The 20,602-nt window shown below is 38.7% G+C and overlaps 2 long non-coding RNA genes across 2 annotated transcripts in view; both read right to left on the minus strand.

Annotated features, from left to right (window-relative positions):
* The window catches only part of LOC124157032, a 197,278-nt gene that overhangs the window by 103,570 nt on the left and 73,106 nt on the right, over positions 1 to 20,602 (minus strand). The window lies entirely within an intron of this gene.
* LOC124157033 lies at positions 6,173 to 7,163 on the minus strand. The gene is made up of 2 exons (XR_006864522.1): positions 6,966 to 7,163; positions 6,173 to 6,517 (listed from the first exon to the last, which is right to left on the minus strand). It is a non-coding gene; the product is annotated as an uncharacterized LOC124157033 (long non-coding RNA).

Here is a 20,602-nt window from a genome sequence, read left to right on the forward strand (position 1 = left end):
TGGTGGTACCAGACGTGGAAGTCACCTAAAAAATTAAATGACAAGTAGCTCTTTTAGGCTACTTGCCAGATTTTGGGTGAAATTTCGATAAAAGACACGATATTTAATAATAATAATAATAATAATAATAAACGTTTATTATCGTAGACCTTCAAGGTCCTAAAGACTTTACAGAAATAAAAATTTAGCTTTTTTTTATATGATAAGAAGACAGTAATAAATAAAAAAAATAACAAAGACTTAGGTACAGCAGAAATATTACATAGAATAGAAAAAAATAGTATCTTCCCCATAGCAACAATAACTTCCACTCGATACATAACAAGGCATGAAACATGAAACAGTGTTGATCTGGGGCAAAATGAATTTTTTGAAAAACATAGAGTAAGTTCACAAAGTATAAAAGAACAAGTGACTGTACCGTGGTACATAGTAGCATACAATTGGGGCATCCTAAGTCTGATTACTAATTACAGGAAATATATAAATTTACACTCATACACAGGAGGAATTGACATATCGTACATATTATTAATAACAATGAGCTAAATTAAAACTAAATTTAGGATACAATGTGCTTAGGAAGATTCTTCATTTTTTAGAATTAAGTGTTTGAATAATTTAATTTTGAAACTAGTTAAAGATTGACTTGATTTAATATCTTCCGGGAGTGCATTCCAATGCCTTGATACTGTAGCTACGTAAGATTTATGATATATTTCGGTTTTGTGCTGGGGAATCTGTAGATCAATATGCTGGGAGCGCGTTAAGCGACTTATTATGTTCTTTTTAAAAGTGAAAGAGTTGAATAGGTACTGAGGACAGCTGGATTTAAAAGTTTTAAAGGCAGAAACCATAGACAAATAGAGGCGTCTTTCCTTGACTTTAAGCCATTTTAGTTTTCTGTAAGCATCTGTAATATGATCCCAACGCTTTAGATCATATATGAATCTCAGTGAAGCATTCATCGTTACCTGCAATTTGTTATTTGTTTCTTCATTAATATTACTTAGCACACCACAACAGTAATCAAAATGGGGAAAAATGAGAGCATTTACGATGGATTTTCGTATGTTTGTGGGCAACAGGCGCTTTGTCTTGTATAAGTAATAAAGCGTTTTATGGCTTCTACTCTTAACATTTATGCAATGCGCATTCCAATTTAAATTGCGGTCCATAATTACCCCCAGATTTTTTACTTGCTCTTCATAGGGGAGAGGTCGATGTTTAACCATGATTTCTGGGATGTGGTTAAGATTTATCTTGAGGGAAAGGTTTCTACTGCTAAATATAATGGCTTTTGATTTATTTTCATTTAGTTTCAGACCATTAGTCTCAGCCCACGTGCTAATATGTTCAATATCAGTATTCAGCTTATCTATAGCTTGTATGAGGTTTTCAGGAGTTGCATGAAGGTATATTTGAAAGTCATCGGCATAGAGAAAATATTGTGAGTGAATTAAGCATTTCGGTAGGTCGTTGATAAAAATGGAGAATAGTAATGGGCTAAGAACAGAACCTTGGACCATTCCTGTGTCCACATTTTGCCAAGTAGATGTTACTCCGTCCTTCCCTATTACAGCCTGCATTCGTTCGGAAAGATATGATCGGAACCATTTAACAACACTATTTGAGAAATTGTATGCTTTTAACTTCTGCAATAGGAGAGTGTGGTTAACGGAGTCGAATGCTTGTGAAAAATCGAACAAAACAAGCACAGTTAACTGTCTATTATCCATTGCTTTTAATATGTCTTCGGTTAGGCGCAGAAGTATAGTTTGTGTGCTGTGTCCCTTCCTGAAACCAGATTGTCTTGGGTCGAGTATATTACGGTCGGTGATATACGCACTTATTTCATCAAATACGATTCTCTCAAGTATTTTAGCTGTGGCACATAGTAATCCTATTGGTCTATAGTCACTCGGATTGGAAGGTTTGGGACATTTAGGAATTGGCCGTAAAAAGGTTCTTTTCCATACATCTGGGTATATACCTAGTTGTAGAGAGGAGTCAAAGATATTTAAGAGAACAGGTAGTAACATAGGTAATACCTTTTTAATAAAATCTATAGGAATTTCATCATAGCCTCTAGCGTTTGTGGTGATGTTTTTACATGCTTTAGTGACCTCTGTAAGTTTCACGTGTGAAAAGAAGAACTGGTTATCAAGATCAACAGCCTCATTGCTGATGGAGGTTTGGGGAAGAATTGCCTTCTTTCTGAGAGAGAAGTAATTGTTTATGATGTCTGGATGTATGTTTAACTTATCGTCTTTATGTTTTGTAGCGATTCCGAGATTTCGCAAATGCTTCCATGTATTTTTTGCACTCTGGCATTCTGAGAAAAGCGCGTGATAGTATTTATTTTTTGCTTCACGAATCTTTTTCTTCGTAAACTTTCTCAGGGCTTTGTATGATGCAAAGGCATCAGGGTCACCATACCTTCTATATAATGCTCGGGCATAGTTCCTTCGCTTAATTTCCGTCTTTATTTCGGGTGTTATCCATGGAGTTGGTGGGTGGGTCACACGAATAGTGCGAATAGGAGCATTCAAATCAAATGTATCTATAACGTCGGTATTGAAAATTTCTACTTTATCATTTGGGGATATTGCATTCGCTATTGCATCCCAGTCTTTATTACTCAGGTCGGAGAGGAATTTGGAGTGGTCAAAATTTCTGAAGTCCCTGTAGGTTATGTGCTTCACTAATGGGTCTGGTGATTTAATATCATACACTAAAGTCATTTGATTGTGGCAAGACATGTCGGGTTCATCGAATAATTCAATTTTAACCACCTTATTGAGATTATCGACACAGAATAAGTCTAAAACAGACTGGGCGTTGTGCGTATGGCAAGTTGGTCCAGTAGCTACAACGCTGAGATTAAATCCCTGTAACATTTCCAACAGCCTATCTTTTTCTGAAGAGGGTTTAAGTAAGTTAATATTAAAGTCTCCCATCACAAGTACATTTTCATACATAGAGATGTGATACCCAAGGAAGTTTTCAAATTCTTCTAAATTTTGAGATTTTGGAGGTTTATACATAATTAAAATTAAAATTTTTGTTGGTGGTCGACATACCTCTAAGCATAAATACTCTGGCCGGTTCGAATATTCACTAGGGGACGAACCGATCAGTTCAGCTTGTAAGGATTCATGGACGTATATACCCACTCCTCCCCCTCTCTTTCCTTCACGGTCATTTCGGAAAAGAGTATAATTGTTCAATGCAACAAAATCATCTCCAATATTTGATTTCAACCATGTTTCAGTAACACCAATTATATGGATCTTTCTAGAATCATAGTACATTTTAAATTCATCGAAATGTGCGACAAGTGATTGAGCGTTAACTAATGAAATATTGATATTTTTATCAGTGCTAGCATACAGATTTGTCTCAGACAAACACTTATCGCTATTTATAAAAAAAGATCCAGATCTCTCTGAGATTCGATGACAACAACAGGGCCGGTTTCAGATTGCCTCACAAGGATTTTACCGTTTTTCACCCAAACAAATTTTAATTTGCCCTCCTTCTTAAGACCTCTAGCGAGGGCAAATATTTTTCTATTATATTTGGTGAGGGCTTCATCGATATATATTGTTTGATTGATCTGGGAGAGAGAGGTTGAATCGGAGAAGCAACCCGCGTCTTTAGAGCTGAAATATTTCTTGGCACGACGCTTCACAATGACCTCATTTTTTTTGCTCTGCCTCACAAAACTGACAATAATCGGGGGGACGTATGTGCCTATTTACTTATAACTTTTAAAGGCCTGGTTACACGGTATATGAGACTGTACAAGAAAATGTGAGAATGTCTAAATCTCAGAATGAACGCGAAAATGCACCGTGTAACCACGCAAAATGTAAGAATGTATGAATTTCTGAACTCCTGCTCTAATTTCGTTCAGACAATCATACAATCAGAGTCCTCTATATATATGATGAGAGAGTAGTGTTGAGAGAGCAATCTATAGGACTCTGCATACAATTTGAACTCAGAGTCACCTGGTGGCAGACTAAGAAAACGACACATTCATTTCATCTGGCTTGTATAGGCGACTTCTTTGTTTACATACGGCCCCGATAGTTATTTGGATTTGATATGATCTTGCTTGACTTGAATATCTCATTGATTGGATATGGGTAGCGAAAGAATGGAACACAAGATAAGGGGATGGGTAAAAGGAAGGGTAAGATGGAAAGGCCATTAATGTATGAACCGCGAGAATTGTCCAAGATTGAGATCCAAATGATCGTTAAAAGGTCATAAAAAGCATGTGATAGGCAAAGAAATAAGTTTCAAGTACTATTTACGCTGTATTTACTCGAGTTCCTGTTTTTGAATCAATATCGACTGCAAAACGAGTCGAAATTTTAGGTGCTGCGTTGACATTCAGTGAACACTATGGGCGTCGCAGTAATAAATATTGAATTTACCTTTCCAAAAGCCTCATATTTCTAGTATATTACTGTAGCGTGCGCCGATTCACAGGAGGATGGAGGGAAATCACGACTCACTCGCTTTCAAGACTAAAATTCAACTGCCTTTATTATGTCCTGTTTTTTATATCACAAGGCTTAAGGGCACGAGAAAATTTTAAAATGTGCTTTTATTATGGAACACTACTATCAAACAAAATTTGAACGATATCGGCGAAAGACACTTCGTGAATATTCCTTGTTAGGGGCTCCTTTCGATGAGAGGCCGGCCGCCCATTACATTCCTTATTTCTCTCCGTGGATTAAACGTAATCAGTATTTATTCTCGTAAACAGCCACTTTCTTTATAATTTGATCCTACAATGGGTAGAATGATAGGTACATATATAGAGTTGTTTACAAAGTGAAATAAGTAACTTGATAAAATCCTGCGGTAACCATGATTTAAGAGTGTACTTACGTTGAGGATATCCCGTTAACAATATAGATAATGTATTTGACTCCATTCTGTGAATCATTATCCACTTATTCCACTTATTTTTGTCCTTTCGAACACAAGCAAAAAACTTCTCCGGCGAGTAAATAGAGCTACTAGACGACGGAGCACTTTATCTGGTTTTATGGGATACACGATTTATATGGTTTTCACACGTTTTTCTATTGAAGGTCCATGCTGCAATACACTTACTGCATTAAGCAAATGTTGTGGTGTGTAACGTAGATCACAATCTGCAATCAACTTATTTGGATTTAATCTTTCCAAAGGTCCCCAAACAATCGCCTTTATTTATTTCAACAACGCCTTGGCAACCCAAAATATTCACAATCCGAAGTTTGACGTTAAAACAGTAATTATATTCGCCAAATATGCGTTTGAGGCCCCACATAGACAGTTTTTCTATCCACTTCCTAGGCCTGTCATCAGTGGATACCGTGCCGTGATGTAACGTGCGCACGCTCCGTCACGTGTTTTCAAACAGTCGATGAAGATTATTTTCAATGACTCATATCTCAGCTATAAAACATTATTCATCCGCGAAATTTTTGGCAGGTACATTTGAGGTAAGTATCTTATTGTTCTAGTACTTTTAAAATAGTTTGCATGTTCCCCATTGGTTTATATTTGAAGTTGAAATAATTTGTTGCGCATTTAAAATATACGAAATAATATCCGAAAAAAATGTACCGTGTAACCACCTCAGAGTAAGGATTGGGGTAGAGGGCGCTTTCGGGCTGCGCGGTAGCAGATCCTTGTAGTCAACATGGTTACCACGTGACGGTGGGAAGAAGTGCGGGAAATTTAAATCTACCGTAGCACGGGTGGCATGAAGTTACCGTATTACGGTGATACAATGAGGACTAAATAAATACAATCGGGCTCAATTACTTCGAAAAACTCGAAAATAGTAACAAAGACTCTTAGAAAAAGTAATTATTGAATTATATCTACAATTAATTTCCATTTTTCTCTCACATATGATTTAAATTTTCAACTACGAAATTTATGTCGTAAAGCTTTGTTTTTCTTTTGTATGCTTTCAGCATCTAAAATGGTCAACAATTAAATTTTTCAAAAGAATATCAGAAATAGCAAAGTCTAAATTCAAATTTTGCGTAAGATCCCCAACAACTACTTAAGTAAAATATACCTTTTTCTACACTAGGGGCTTACTTTACGACTCGCAGCTCATACATTGCGTCAAGAATAAAACGTTCCAAGATTTGGCTGTATTTATAATATTAAACATGTAATTTATATAATGATAGTAAAATTATTTCACCATGGAAAGTAAAAGAATGCATAGTTTTAAACTATTCCCACTATTACTAGTCTACAGTATTTGCATATCCACCAAAGCATTAAAATAATACATTTTTCAAGTTTAATAGGATTCCTTCTGGACTAAACAATGCACTTGATGTTTTCCACTTTTATTTGGAGATAAATGCATATTTTAATGATAAACTTTTTTGATAAAACACATTTTGGTGCACTTGCTGGGCACGAAATATGCTCCTTTTACATTCCTCATCGATGATTTCCTTCTTCTTCACTTGCAGGAAACCTAAAGAGACACTTTTTATAGTTAATACAAGTCAGCCGTAAGAAATATCTAAGTAAAAGCCCATATTTTAAAGGAATAATCAAAAGGTTAAAATATCCCCATTTCAAGGCGTGTCAAACATTCCAAACACACTACACACAAATTCCATTATAAAAGGAATACCGTTGAGGCTAGAAGGGTACGGAAATTGTATGAACACTGACACTATGAAGAATCAATCTAAAGAAATTATCAATGAAAATGAATTCCACTTCCTTTCGCGAAACATTGTTTACAACTCAATGCATAGCAAAACATTGCCATGCTGACGCTACGGTATTTTAGAAATTAAGGGGAGAAAAGAATCTAAACGCCCCAGATATATTCAGTATAACAAATGAAATACATCGAGAAAGGAAATAATTATCATTCACTCTAAGATCACGGTTTTACTTTAAAAACTACTCACCTTGTCGGAAATTCGTATGTTTGTTTATCTTACGGCGATACGGTATCCAACGTTTCAATGTCACGTGACACCATCTTGACTGCGTGCGCAGTAGCCAAAGCGCACTCTCCCCATCCCTCTGAGCTTCCTTCCCACCGTCACGTGACACCATCTTGACTACATGCGCAGTAGCCAAAGCGCACTCTCCCCCATCCTTACTCTGAGGTAACCACCTACGCGGATCTTGTCCATGTGAATGTACAAGAATCTCTTCAGAAAACCATTCAGAAAAATGTACAGAATCTTGTACATTCTAATGCACCGTGTAACCAGGCCTTAAGACCCCTATTAGCTGAGGCAACCAGACGCGCCACCAGACTTTCCACCGAAACCAGTCGCCTGAGCCCCGCAACCGCGCCTTCCACTTCGGGTTCCTCAGAATCGTTCCGGGGCATTGGAGTATATGTAGCCTACTCGCTTTGCTCGCTGGGGGGGCTCTGCCCCCCCCCTAGGCCCCCCCGAAAAAGGCCTGCGGCCTGTTATGCTCACTGTGGGGGGACTTACACTTTTTGTTTGCTACTTGTTACTTAAGGATCGTTTATTTTTAAGCTAGCTAGCTTAGGTATAAGCAATATTTCCACTTTCATGTAAAACGAGCGCATGGTACGTAGGCTACAATATGAATGTAAATATTTATAAAGAGAAACGTTTTTCTGAGGGGCTAAAAAAGTAAAATAAATTTCTACGAGTATCTCTAACTTATTCAATTCAAATACAAAAAACGTTGAGACCACGTTCCACTGTAACACCCAACGCATACGTAATATCATAACATAACGACTTTACGAATTACAATTAAAAACACGCCCTAGGCAGACACACAATCTCAGTTCACAGTCCAATCTAGTGGTGAGTTTGTTTCCTCTTGTGAATTAAAATTCTGTGAGTAACTATCTCAGAGTAAGGATGGGGGAGAGTGCGCTTTGGCTACTGCGCATGTAGTCAAGATCCCGCATACACAGCATATACATCCCACACTTCCCACAATTCTTCCCACAAGGGATTCCCGCACTACTTCCCACGATCACGTGGTAACCATGTTGACTACAATAATCTGCTACTGCGCAGCCTGAAAGCGCCCTCTACCCCAATCCTTATGCCTCATTCACATTACGATCGTCCGAGCCGTCGTCCTAACGATAGTTGACCGAACTAGCCGTGTGAATGCAAGTTCTGACTATAGTTGACGTAGTTCCGAACGTTGCCACTTTACGATGGTTAGGCGCTGGGAGACCAGAAACGGAAGCGACAAGAGAAAGACGAAATGCTCGTGAAGCTCTATTTTTTCATGGACATTTCATGGATTTGTCCAAGGAAGGAAGAATATGGGCGGAAGAAAAATTATTCGGTAAATACACGTTAAACACAGTAATATCTTGTCCATGCATACCTCAACAGCTTTGCTAACATTCAATTTCCCGTTCACTTTAGATGTCAGCACTTGAGGGCAGCACAGGTTTTAACCATCGTAATGTGAATGCACGATAGTTACGACGACGGCTCGGACGATCGTAATGTGAACGAGGCATTACTCTGAGGTAACTATGTGTTGAAATGAAGAAACAATTGAGGATCTATGCGCACGACTACAGATGGCTGAAGCGAAGTTGAAGACGTTGGGTGATACAAGCGAAGTATCTTTCGCTGCAGATTATCGACACAGTTAAATGAATTATAAAAATGATATAGTGTGTTTTCCATGCAACGGAAAGGTTCATATAAAAGCTAGATGTCCGAAAAAGGGGGAGATAATTTCTAATAGATAGTGGAGCGACAAAACATATGGTTAATTCCACCGAAATAGCAGAAAATCTGCAAGTAATGACAAGGCTAAGGTTGCTAAGAAAGATGCGAGTATGTTAGTGAAAGGAGTGGTAAGTCTAGAACTGAATATATGTAATCTAAAAGAGGTGTCATGTGTACCCAAATTATCTAAAACTTTAATGTCAGTTTCTGAAATCACAAAAAATAATAGAAATGTATTAGTTACAAAGGATAGCGTTAAAATATTAGTAGGTGAAGTACAAATGCCAAAACAAAATATTGTAATAGAAGGAAAGAAAGATTCAAATGGATAGTTTGTAGTTAATCTATACGAAACCGAGGCCATTTTAACTCATTAATTTAGATATGGAATGGCACAGAAAAATGGGTCATTTTAAAAGCCTTAAAAAATTGTCTTCACTATGTCAGGGTGTACTTAAAGAAATTGCACGTACAAATGGCAATAAATTTTGTTTGCGTGAATGCTAAACAAACCAGATTCCCATTTTAAACTGAAAGAATGAGAGCTAAGAGAATTTTGCAAATAATTCACACTGATGCTTGCGGTCCATTTGAGACTGAGACTCGCGATAGTAGAAGATACTTCGTATAATTTATAGATGATACGATACATCATGTAAAATTAGACCCGCCCTTGCATTTTTGGTTAATTTTGAGAGCAGATTCATGGAAAAACCTGTCAAAGAAAATTTAGAGAATTTGAAGAGTACAATGAGATATCTACAAGGAACACAAGGTTTGGAAAAACATTTCCGCGTAACAGAAATGGGAGAGGAAATGAAGCTGTAAAGATATGGTGACACTGACTTTGAAGGAGATCTGTCTGAAAGAATAAGTACGTAAGTAAGGATATGCAATTCTGTTCGGTAGTGCGCCAATCCTGTGGTGCTCGCACAAACAAAGCGTTGTGGCACTATCCTCAACTGAGGGAGAATATATTGCAACATCTGAGTGCTGTCAAGAAATAAAAAATGCTAAGGATTTAATTGGGGAGTTGACAGGCAAACCGCTATTTGTAAATTAAAAATAGAAAATCAGAATACAATAAAAATGATACAATCTGGTCAGATGAGTAGGAGAACAAAACACATTTATGTGAGAGACAGAGTATTCGGAAGGAATATTTAATTTACAGTTTTGATCCTCAGAAAATCAAGTAACCGACATCCTATGGAAACCCTTGTTAAGTGTAAAGTTTGAAAGATTCAGGAATTTTATTCTCACGTGTTATCAAACAAATATTTGATTGAAAAAATCAGTGATTACTAGATTATTTTATTGTTTTAATGGATATTATCATTTTAATTTAACAATGTTAATGAAATAATAGGACTGATGTTTATTTTAAGATTGTTTGTAAAAGTAGAATAAAGTTTTAACAACTGCTAAGATTATTGTAAAATGGTGTATTACTATAAAGTTAGTTGAAAACATTTTAACCTTAATTTAAATTCTTCAATTATTAAATTTGAGTATAATTCAATGAATGATTTAAGTTGCACATAGATGATCGTATAGTGTGTAATAAAGCCCTTTGGTAAGTCTCGACATCAAAAGAGGATGCTTCCGAAACCTCCTAGTCCTTCGCCTTCTCCTATTTATGAGAAGAGCTAGCAAAAGTAGGTCCTCATAACACAACACCATTTTAACTCTAGAGGTTCCTCCTCTATGATGAGGAACCTCTATGATTTTAACTACTGCTGTGCGCTGGGTGAATTTTAGAACCGATATTGGTGGCGCCTCCGGTGACCTGGGCGGAGTAAACCCGAGCAGCCAGACGCACCACCGTTGGGAGGCTCGGTGGCGTGTCTGGTTGCCTCGGCTAATGGGGGCCTAAAACACGCGGTCATCGGTGGGTTGGAGCATGGGTCAAGGGTCATAGTAAGTAAGAATAGAATTTATGATTGAAGAAAAATTATCCTAATTATCGTTTAAGAGCGTTCCAATCGTAAAATTTATTTTAATAGTCACCCTATTAAATATATGGTTATTTAAATTTCATAAGCGAGTGTCATCACTTCTTATTCCATTAATTATTGCCACATTTTGAGAATCCTCCCCACCGAGTGTGGCTGTCGATTTCTAGTTTATAACGGAGCAAGAGGAAACGGAAGTTCAACAGTCGCTTTGCTCTTTCTCATCCTATGCTCCGTTCTCATCTCTATGAGCAGTGCTCATTAAGCACCCTAAGAGCCAAAATTGCTTCTCTTGTGTTCCTGCTTTTCCTAAATCCGAACTGGTCCTCATCCAGCAATTCTTCTTCTCTTCGTTCTACTCTCCTGTAAATGACTATTGACAGAATCTTCGACGCATCAGTCGCCAGGCTTATGGTCCTAAAATCTTCGCACTTCTCACCTCTCTTTTTTTATATTGGTACGATGCTGTTCTTCTCGAAATCACTGGTTAAGTCTCCTGCTGAGTACATATCGCAGATAGCTTTATGTAGTTGAGTTAAGACTTTTTCTCCCGCATTTTCGATTATCTCTGCTGGAATGTCATCTATTCCTGGGGCCTTATTCTTTCGCAGGTCTCTTATTGCAGCGTCAAATTCCAATCTTAAGATGCTCGCTCCCATGTCATCCTTTTCTCTTTTACTTTCCTCTTCGATCACTTTTGAGCTGATTTTGCTTCCGTTTGCTTCCCGGAAAACCATCACCAATCAACTCACCGCGGAAGCCTCCGTAATAATTTAATCCACCTCTACGGGGAGGATATTTTCAAGAGTAGTAGAAGATTTGAGAAGCTGAGGAAGAGGAAATTCAAACTTCTGTCTTCTTTGGCTTTCCTCGAGAGATGCAGAGACTCGGATACGATACTATCTTTTCTCAACATCAAGCATCCTATCCAGTCTAAGAAGGCGAAGAGAATTCTCCGCCGAGCGAGCTTTGCTCTGCTGAGAGAACGAGTGCAGTACACACGGAGTGCTCTCCATTTTTGTTCGACGGAACTTCACCACCTACACCTAGAGCTTAGCAACAAATTGATACCAGAGGATTGGGAGACATTGGAGAGAATTACCTTCCAATCATCCTCCACCACCTTTACAGCAATGAGAGAGAAGCAATTAAAGAAGTTCGAAAATTTGGTGAAAAAACAACGTCCTTCGCCCGAATCCACCTTCAATAAAACAGATCGTGTGGTTCAAAATCTAAATCAGGCGAATCTTAGTGAATCTGCAACCTCCATACTATTCAAAGGACTTAACTTTGCCATAGCACCCAGAAGTACACCGAAGGAGGAAATAATCACTAGGGTAGAAAATGCTTTACGCAAGCTAAGGAAATCAGAGGCCGATGAAATCAGGGAAGAAGTCAGCCATATCATCAGGAAAGCGAGGCCTCCAAAACCCAATTTGACCAGGGCAGAGAGAGAGGCCGCCTGTGAACTCAGGAAAATCGATGATTCACTGATATTGCCAGCTGACAAAGGGAACGCAACTGTGATCATTTCTAAGGATGACTACCGAAAGAAGGTTTGCGGTTTGCTAGACGACCACACCTACAAAGAACTTAACTCAGATCCTACGGCAAACATCCAGAGGAACATCAAGGACCTCATGAAGCATTCGTCAATACCCCAAGAGGAGAGACGATCACTAATCCAGTCGGCTCCTAAACCTCCACGACTTTATGGCCTGCCTAATTCATAAGGATTCATAAGGATGGGATACCACTCCGGTCTATTGTAAGTGCCATTGGTTCACCGACACATAAGCTTGCAAAGTATCTTGCCCATAGGCTTCGGCCATTCTCAGGCCTAACTGCCACCTATGTGAAGAACTCCTCCCATTTCATCAAAATTATAAAGGAATACGAGATTGCGGAAGAGGATCTCCTTGTTAGTTTTGACGTGGTGTCTCTGTTCACCAAAATACCTATTGAAGATGCCATCGAAGTCATTAAGACTCTGACAGAAAAAGGCCTTCCGAAAGACATTCCGAAAATGGTGGAGTTTTGCCTTCGTAATTGTTATTTCTCTTGGGGAGGGAAATTATATGAACAAACGGAAGGGGCATCCATGGGTTCTCCTTTATCACCTGTCGTCGCAGATCTTTATATGGAAGAATTTGAACGAAAAGCCCTGGATTCTTTCCCTATGAAGCCGAAACTCTTCGTGAGATATATTGACGACACTTTCGTCATATGGCCTCATGGGACAGATAAACTGAAAAAATTCCTTGAACATCTTAATAGCCAAAATAGTTCCATCCAGTTCACTATGGAAATGGAAGAAAATAACCAACTTCCCTTCTTGGACGTTCTCGTCAAGAAGAAATCAGATGGCACATTGGGACATTCAGTCTATCGTAAGAAAACGCATACTGATCGCTATTTGAATGCCAAATCACACCATCATCCCAGGCAAAAAGCATCAGTCATTAAAAGCCTATATCATAGGGCATATTCCATATCGGATAAAGATTCGCTCGCTAGAGAGAAACAACACCTCCTTACCACGCTCCAAGAAAATGGCTACGATCGGGTACTGATTCAAAAAATCGCATGTAAGGAAGAAGAGAAATGAGATGTGGCCTTGGACACTGTAAAGGAAGACCAGCAGGTACCCGGGCCCAAGGACAGAATTTCACCACTACTCTCCGAAGGCGTGTACCAAGTACCATGCTCTTGCGGTAAATGGTACATTGGTGAAACATGCAGAGCGCTGAACACCCGTATGAGCGAACACCGAAGAGCGACCAGAAACAAACAGTTCAAAGCCTCTGCCATCGCGGAGCACGCCTGGAGTGAATCCGGACATTCAATTTTATTTGACGACGCCAAAATAATTGCGAGAGAAGACAAGTACTTCCCGAGAATAATAAGAGAGGCCATTGAGATAGTCAAAAGACCAGCGAACTTTAACAGGGAGGATGGCTATCCTTTGCACAGCGCGTGGAAAAGGTATATTCGACGAAAATACGACGACGTTCCCTGATTGGTCGAAAGAAATCCACCGAACTGGCGCCAAAAATTGACTATATAAGAGAGGACTAAAAGCTTCACTTCATCCTTCACCTGAGGACTCTGGCAGGAGACCTGGCGAAACTGTTGTGGTTCTTCGACAACGGACGCGGATGCAGCCCAAAAGAATGCTGAACTCACTTCGTAATGCTCCACAAAAACATTTATCGTTCCGGCTCAGGGTTTCGACTAGTAAATAGGCACCTTGATAATGACTATTTAACAGTCGAAACCCTGGGTCGGAACAATGAAGTTTTTGTGGAACATTACTAAGTGATTTATTTCGCTCTAAAATATTTCCATTCAATTTGAAAAAAACTTGGAGTACATCAAGAGTAAAACATTAATTTCTTCAAACTTTTAGTTTAGAAATGAATTGAATATTTGAGTCTAGATAAAATCTGAATTAATTTAAAAAATGAAAGATATCGTCAAATGTATCGTTATCAGTATATCTTTCGACACATCAATGATATTTTGATAAATATGATATATCAACGCATAGCAGGCGATTAAATAAATAATTCCAAAAATCGAAAAATGTAAGTAATTCTTGCTACAATCGATAAAAATCGCTTTTTTATATCTCAACCATTAGGTAGTCACGATCGTGGAGTGGAGATAAAACATCTAGTTCACATGGCGGCAGGTCATGGGGCTGGCTGCTAACACATCCATCCTCACCTCGCACGCCGGCGTTGAGCAAGACGAGTCTAGTTGTCCCCTGGGTGACGCAAAACTACTCGTCGCATGCTCAGTTTCACAAACGTGAGAAATCAAGGTAAAACATGTATCGCGCGGAGCGATTCTCTCCGATAGCGGGGCATTCGCCTCACGTCCGAAGGAGGTCAAGAATACGCTTACGATCCGTCGAAACATTCTCATGGCTCTAGCGAGTGGACAGGGCCCATGACACTGTTGACGTCGCATTTTGTTTACCACACCCACGAGGAAAATTAATCGAAGTAAACTTTGGTCCTAGTGTCCAATTACTCCATTGCGACAATCAAAGATAAAATAGCGAAATCGTCACGTTGATTCTAGTCAACATGATGCTATCATTCTCCCGAATAGTTCGTCCTTTTAGTCCCACCGAAATTTGGTGATACTAGCGAAAATTGCCATGATGTAAAAACAATATGAAGTTACTATTTACTAGTTAAAATTTGATTTTTTTATTAAACTAAAAAGGAATTATTTGTTGGCTATAATATTCTAATACCATGGATAAAGGATCAAACAAAATGTATCGACTTATTTTGATTTTAAATCCGATAGACACTCTAGTGGCACTACAGTGGCCAGTGCCACTTTTCGCCCGAGAGCCTCAGCCGAACGAATAGGTACTAAATGAATTCGTTTTTCCTCCGAACAATAAGGGGCTTAAATAACTGCTAAGTGGGACTCAAAAGTCAAATATCTCATACGAGCACCTCATTTCTTTTCTTTAATGAACACCTGGTGTCCTAACACCCACACATCAATTGAAACTGTTTGCGAGGAGTTCCTAGATGTATCTGATTTCACGGTATCTCTGAGAAAGATAAAGTTTCCATCAAAATAGCTTAAATTGACGTAATTGTGGATATGAAAAAGAAAGACGAGCATCTACTGGTTCACAAAAACTTAAAGCGGAGTAACTTTTCAACGAACAGTCATTGGTTGAATAAAGCGCAAATTTCTTTTTAAAGTAGCCATCAGCAAGGAAGATGTAAATTTCTATTGATAGGTCGTAAAAGCTATCAGAAGCTCTTGTGAAAGCAATTTCACGATCGATACACGGTCTGAGTTTTGATTGTTGGAATATTTAATTAAATGGTCTGAGTGACGTCAATTCAAGTTAAGCCAAGTTAAGTTGTTGTGAAAACAGATTCAATTCTTATTCACAACAACATGAATTGACTTCTTTGGCGCGACTTGCTCTTTAAAAAATGGAGCTTTTATAGCTCTCGCAAAAGAACCTGGCGCAAATGGAAAGGGCGAATGGAGGGAAGAAAGCGAGGTAGAGAGAGACGGAATGGCCAGGAGAACCAAACTAATTGAGAAAAAAGCTAAAATTCCGTAATTTCTGTGGTGAGCGAAATACAAATGGACGCAAGGGCACACCGAAACGCACAGTTGGAGGCATGAATCACACACACGCAAGGCTAGTATGCAAGTGAGGAAATCATCCATTGGCAAGACCGACCCTTAAAACTAGGGAAGAATTTCGGGGGGGTGCCGTTGCCGTTGTGGTAAGACGGAGCTAGAAGACCGGTAGTGGTGAACCACCCCTCACTCGGAGTGGGAGTGTTGGTAGCATTTACGAAGGGTTTGTCGTTAGCGCTCCACACAAAATAACCTCCCTCTACTGTTAAAAAGCATTTGTGAGAGCTATACACGAGATTGGAGCGGATCGGCATGAGTGATGGCTTCATAGCCCCATGCGGCCTTATAATCGCCATGCGGATGCCTACACTTTTTACAAGTCCCGATCCCTACTTAAATTCCATGTGGAGAATACTTAAAGCAGGCTACTCCGACCCCCGCGCCACACACGCAATTGTTAGTCAAGAGGGCTGGCAAATGCAAAAGGCGGAATTCTCTCCGCTCTTCCCCCATGGCACAAATCACCTCAGCCACCAACTCCCAGTCAAATCCTCAAAACACCATTCCCAATTCAAAATATGATACTCGTTCACTGGTTCAAAACAACCAAAACCATCGTAGTCCGAATTAATGTGGGCATTAATTGAGAAAATCTTACATTTCTCTTGAATAAAACCACTAGAAAGAAGACACCAAAATCTACACCATACTCCTACAAATTAATTATCCGATGATCTATAAAATCTCACTGACGAATGAACCGTGGTCAGAACTGAGGTAATACCTTGCTAATTCGTTCCGTACATGAAGTATCAACTGAAGGTGCTTTCAATAGGGTTTAGCTCATTTACACCCACTACTTACGATGCATTCTCTGCACAACAGCTTTGTGAAAGTGTTCTCATAAACATTTAAGACTCTAGAATGAAACATACTTTCCTTGCCACAGTTAAAAAAATTTGGAATAAGAACTACAATTGTGAACAATTTAAAACTTGAGGAGGTGAAAAGTTTTTGCATCAAGGAGGCCGAACTATGGATGAAGTAAGGAAGAAACAGTCTAATTAATAGCTCAGGCAAAGAAGGCTTTCTACAAAAAGATGTATCTTCTTACAGCTGAGGATACAACCAATTTCAGGATTGTTGACAAATGATGATGATGAGGATGTAAAGAATTTGCAGCAAAGAGAAATTTCGAAGGATTTCCGCACTTACTTCCTGATATTCTATATCATTCTGACTGGCCCACACCCCAGCCATTAAATGTAGAAAAGCAGGCTTCAACTTCACAGACAGCTCATTGAACTCTCTCGTTTATAGCCCGAAATTATTTTCGTCGTTAATTTCAGAGTTTCCTTGCATCTATACGTTTAATTGTCCCACACCATCCCTGAACTATCCCGTGTCAAGCGCTCACTTGTCTGCTGTATTTCTTACCTCTTTGCCTGAAAATATTGATACTCATCTCTCTACAGACTCATATAAATATTTAACACTTTCAGAACCACATTTTTTCTCCCCGTTGGTATAAATCATGTTTCTGCTATTTTAATTAAGATGTGGTGTTATGACAACTTATGCCTACACGCATCGTTATCTTTCATATCGTATGTTTTGTGGTCTATGTTCGGTATTATGGACATATGTACTATGACATGAGGGAGTAAGAATCCCCTAAAAGGCATAGCCATACTTTATGACCGATATTAATTAACTGTTCGTGGTATTAAAAATAGTTTAACTACGGAAATTATGTCTCATGTCCCAGAAGACAACTAAACTTCTACCTGATATTTTCCATTTAATCCGATTTTTCCCTAGGCGTCATCTCAGGTTTGTGCATATTAATTGCGTATAATCATAGATAACTGAAATCCTTGTGCTGCTTGCATTTTTTATTTTTATTTAATTTTACCCTAAGTAAAAGGTTCCATCGTGAATTTTCGGCAGCCAAAGGTACGAAGAAGAAGATATTGCACCTCGGAAAAATCAAGCACTCACGAATAGATTCGAAAACTGTTTCTAAGGAATCGCTTCAATTGATTTAAAAGTCAAATTAGTCTTCTATTGTACGTGGCACGATGTGGTGGAGGCAGTTAATATTATTTAAATAAGACACTGCAATAATTCCACTGAATTTATTTTCACACGAAGCGTTTCGTTGTTACAGCAACATTTTCAAGTTCATCATCTGCAGCAAAGTTCTTCCTTAAATATTTTCAGCTGCTAAAAGAGAGGGAGTTTGGGAGTCTGGAAGTAGGAGTTAACGAATTTTGCGTGAGAATGGTTCGCCATTTTAGGATCTCGAAGAACTTGGCAGCGCATGATGCACTTAAAAATCTTGTACGAAAGTGCGAAACGCGTCGAGAAAATATAAATTTAGGGGCAATGTTGCAATTTATTATTCAATCAATAAGTCAAATAAGGATTGCAAGTGAGGAAAAGTTACATGTATAAACTAGTCAGGCATAAATAAATTGAAACGGTCGAACAATGGGTTAAAAGGCACAAAGCAGTAGTTCCCAAATGAAATGTCAATTCGTGATTGCAAAATTCAATCTGAGCTTCCTTCCTTCCAAGAATGTCGGCTAGCATTAATGGCTCAGATTCAGAGAATCAGCTCGCGAGCGTGAGCAGAGCGTTTTGCTGCTGGCAAAGTGGCAAAATCACTGGGGAAGCTATCAGAGAGCCAAAATAAGTGCGAGGTAGCCGAAAGAAAAGTAGTTCGCACTACCATCCTGAATGTGTTCGAATTTGACACGCCTTCGACTTCGGGGAGACCTCAGTCCTCACTTGCCCAAACCAACCTTCGAGATGAGTAGCTGAGTGAGGTAGATCGTCGGCACCTTCAAAAAGAGCGCCTAGGATCAACCATTTGAAATGTGCAAATGTTTACCGGAAAAAAAGTCGGAATAAGGACGAAAGTAGCACGAATTCATAGCATCATTTTATTGTTAGACATATTGGTAAATACTCGAGACAATTGAAATTCGAAATGCAAGTTTCATAAATCTGTTAGTGTTTGATTTTGCCGTTAGCTTAATTCTTCGAAACCTTTTAATCACTGCACTGGTTTGACAAGGTATTTACTGCAACGAAGAGAAATGATTGTGATTTAATGCTTAAGATATAATTATGGCTAAATAATCTTCAAAGTATGGCTGTAAATAACACCAAGACGATGTGAACATTACTCAGTAGTTATCGTTGAAAATTCGATAGCTTCTTTTTTTTAATGCAATTTCATAAACATATGACCTGTCCTATATATTGCTTAACTATAGAACAGGTAGAGTGAGTATGGCCTAACATCCGAAATTTCAAGAACAACCAAAAATCCAAATAAAGGCGTAAACAAAACACGTCTTTATCCGAATGATAAACAAACACAGTCCATAAATTAAATTTATAACAATTCGTCAAGCCTCGAAAGTAATATGACGTGTTTTTTCAGCAAATATTGCTTGAAGAATGTCATCAAAAGACAATAACCTTTACTAAAATTACACTAATATCCTATTTATTCTCAGCGTTGAAATTTTTCGCGTTAACCTGGGTTATCATCGAATGGATTAAAAAATGATCGAAAATAGGATAGTGAGTGAGTGAGTGCTGTGATGAAGAAGGCTGCGATGATTCTAAAACCGTTGGAAAACGTCAATCCCGTCATTTGTAGTCAATCCCGGTAGGTTCTGACATTGAAGGCGAGTATTTTGCTTACAAGAATGTAAATACATGTATGTTAACAGCATACAAGTTTTTAATCAAACTTGGGAATCTCTGCCGACTTCCTGCTGGTAATATAAAGCGTTGACGTTGGGACCGGAAGCGCGTCCAAATCAAAGGATGGGTGAAGTGGGCAGCTGATGGGAGGGCGAATTTATTCACGCTCGCTCCTCAGCCCCCGCTTACGCCCTTGCCTTGGCCTCCCCCACATCTGATTCCCTTGAGAAACACCTCATAAGTGCCGCCTTCCACCTTAGCTCACTGCCAAGAATTCATTCTCCATATTTCACGCCTGAGTACTTAAAATCGATGGCGTGTTACAATTAAAATTCATATTTGCGACGTTTATTTATTTCCTTCATATGAATAACTTAATAATTGCGTTTATTGACCACTCATCGGCACTAAGGATTAATTAATCATATAGAGATTGAAATGGTGACGACAATGTGACAAATAGGAGGGATAAAAACGCATCATTATATGCTCTCCCGTAATACCGGCACAAAGGTGGAAGAAATTTTTTTTGGTACTGTCACAGTGAAAGTAAAATTTTTTAAAGCTTCGCAAAATTTTATCCAATGCGACGGCTTTCGTGTCTTCCTTTTTCGAAATAACTTTCGCCTATCAGATTTTCTGCTCGCAATAAAGCAAACATTTTATAGCTCATATTTCAAATAATGTATTTTCATATTCATTTTTACGAATGAACAAGGCGTAATGTTATAGGTCTTTTTAAGTAGAGGTTCTTTCCTTTGGCCTGTCACTGAGTGTCTGCAATCTCAAATGCGCTAACTTTCAGACTGTCCTTTGTCTGTTGATGTATTTCCACGCGTCTGTCACTATTGCCATAGGCCGGAGCAGAGATTTTCCCAAGTGAAATTCTGAGGGAATGCATTTCATTTTTGGATCAGTACCTTGCCGGGGCCTTTGGATCACTGTAAGCCATTTCGACATTTATTTTATGTATCGCCACTAAACCTAATGATGCCAAGGTCATGCAGAATTTCATCAATGTAATGTTATGAGCTATTCTTA

Source organism: Ischnura elegans, chromosome 4, assembly GCF_921293095.1.
Source record: "Ischnura elegans chromosome 4, ioIscEleg1.1, whole genome shotgun sequence".
NCBI classification, from domain to species: domain Eukaryota; kingdom Metazoa; phylum Arthropoda; class Insecta; order Odonata; family Coenagrionidae; genus Ischnura; species Ischnura elegans.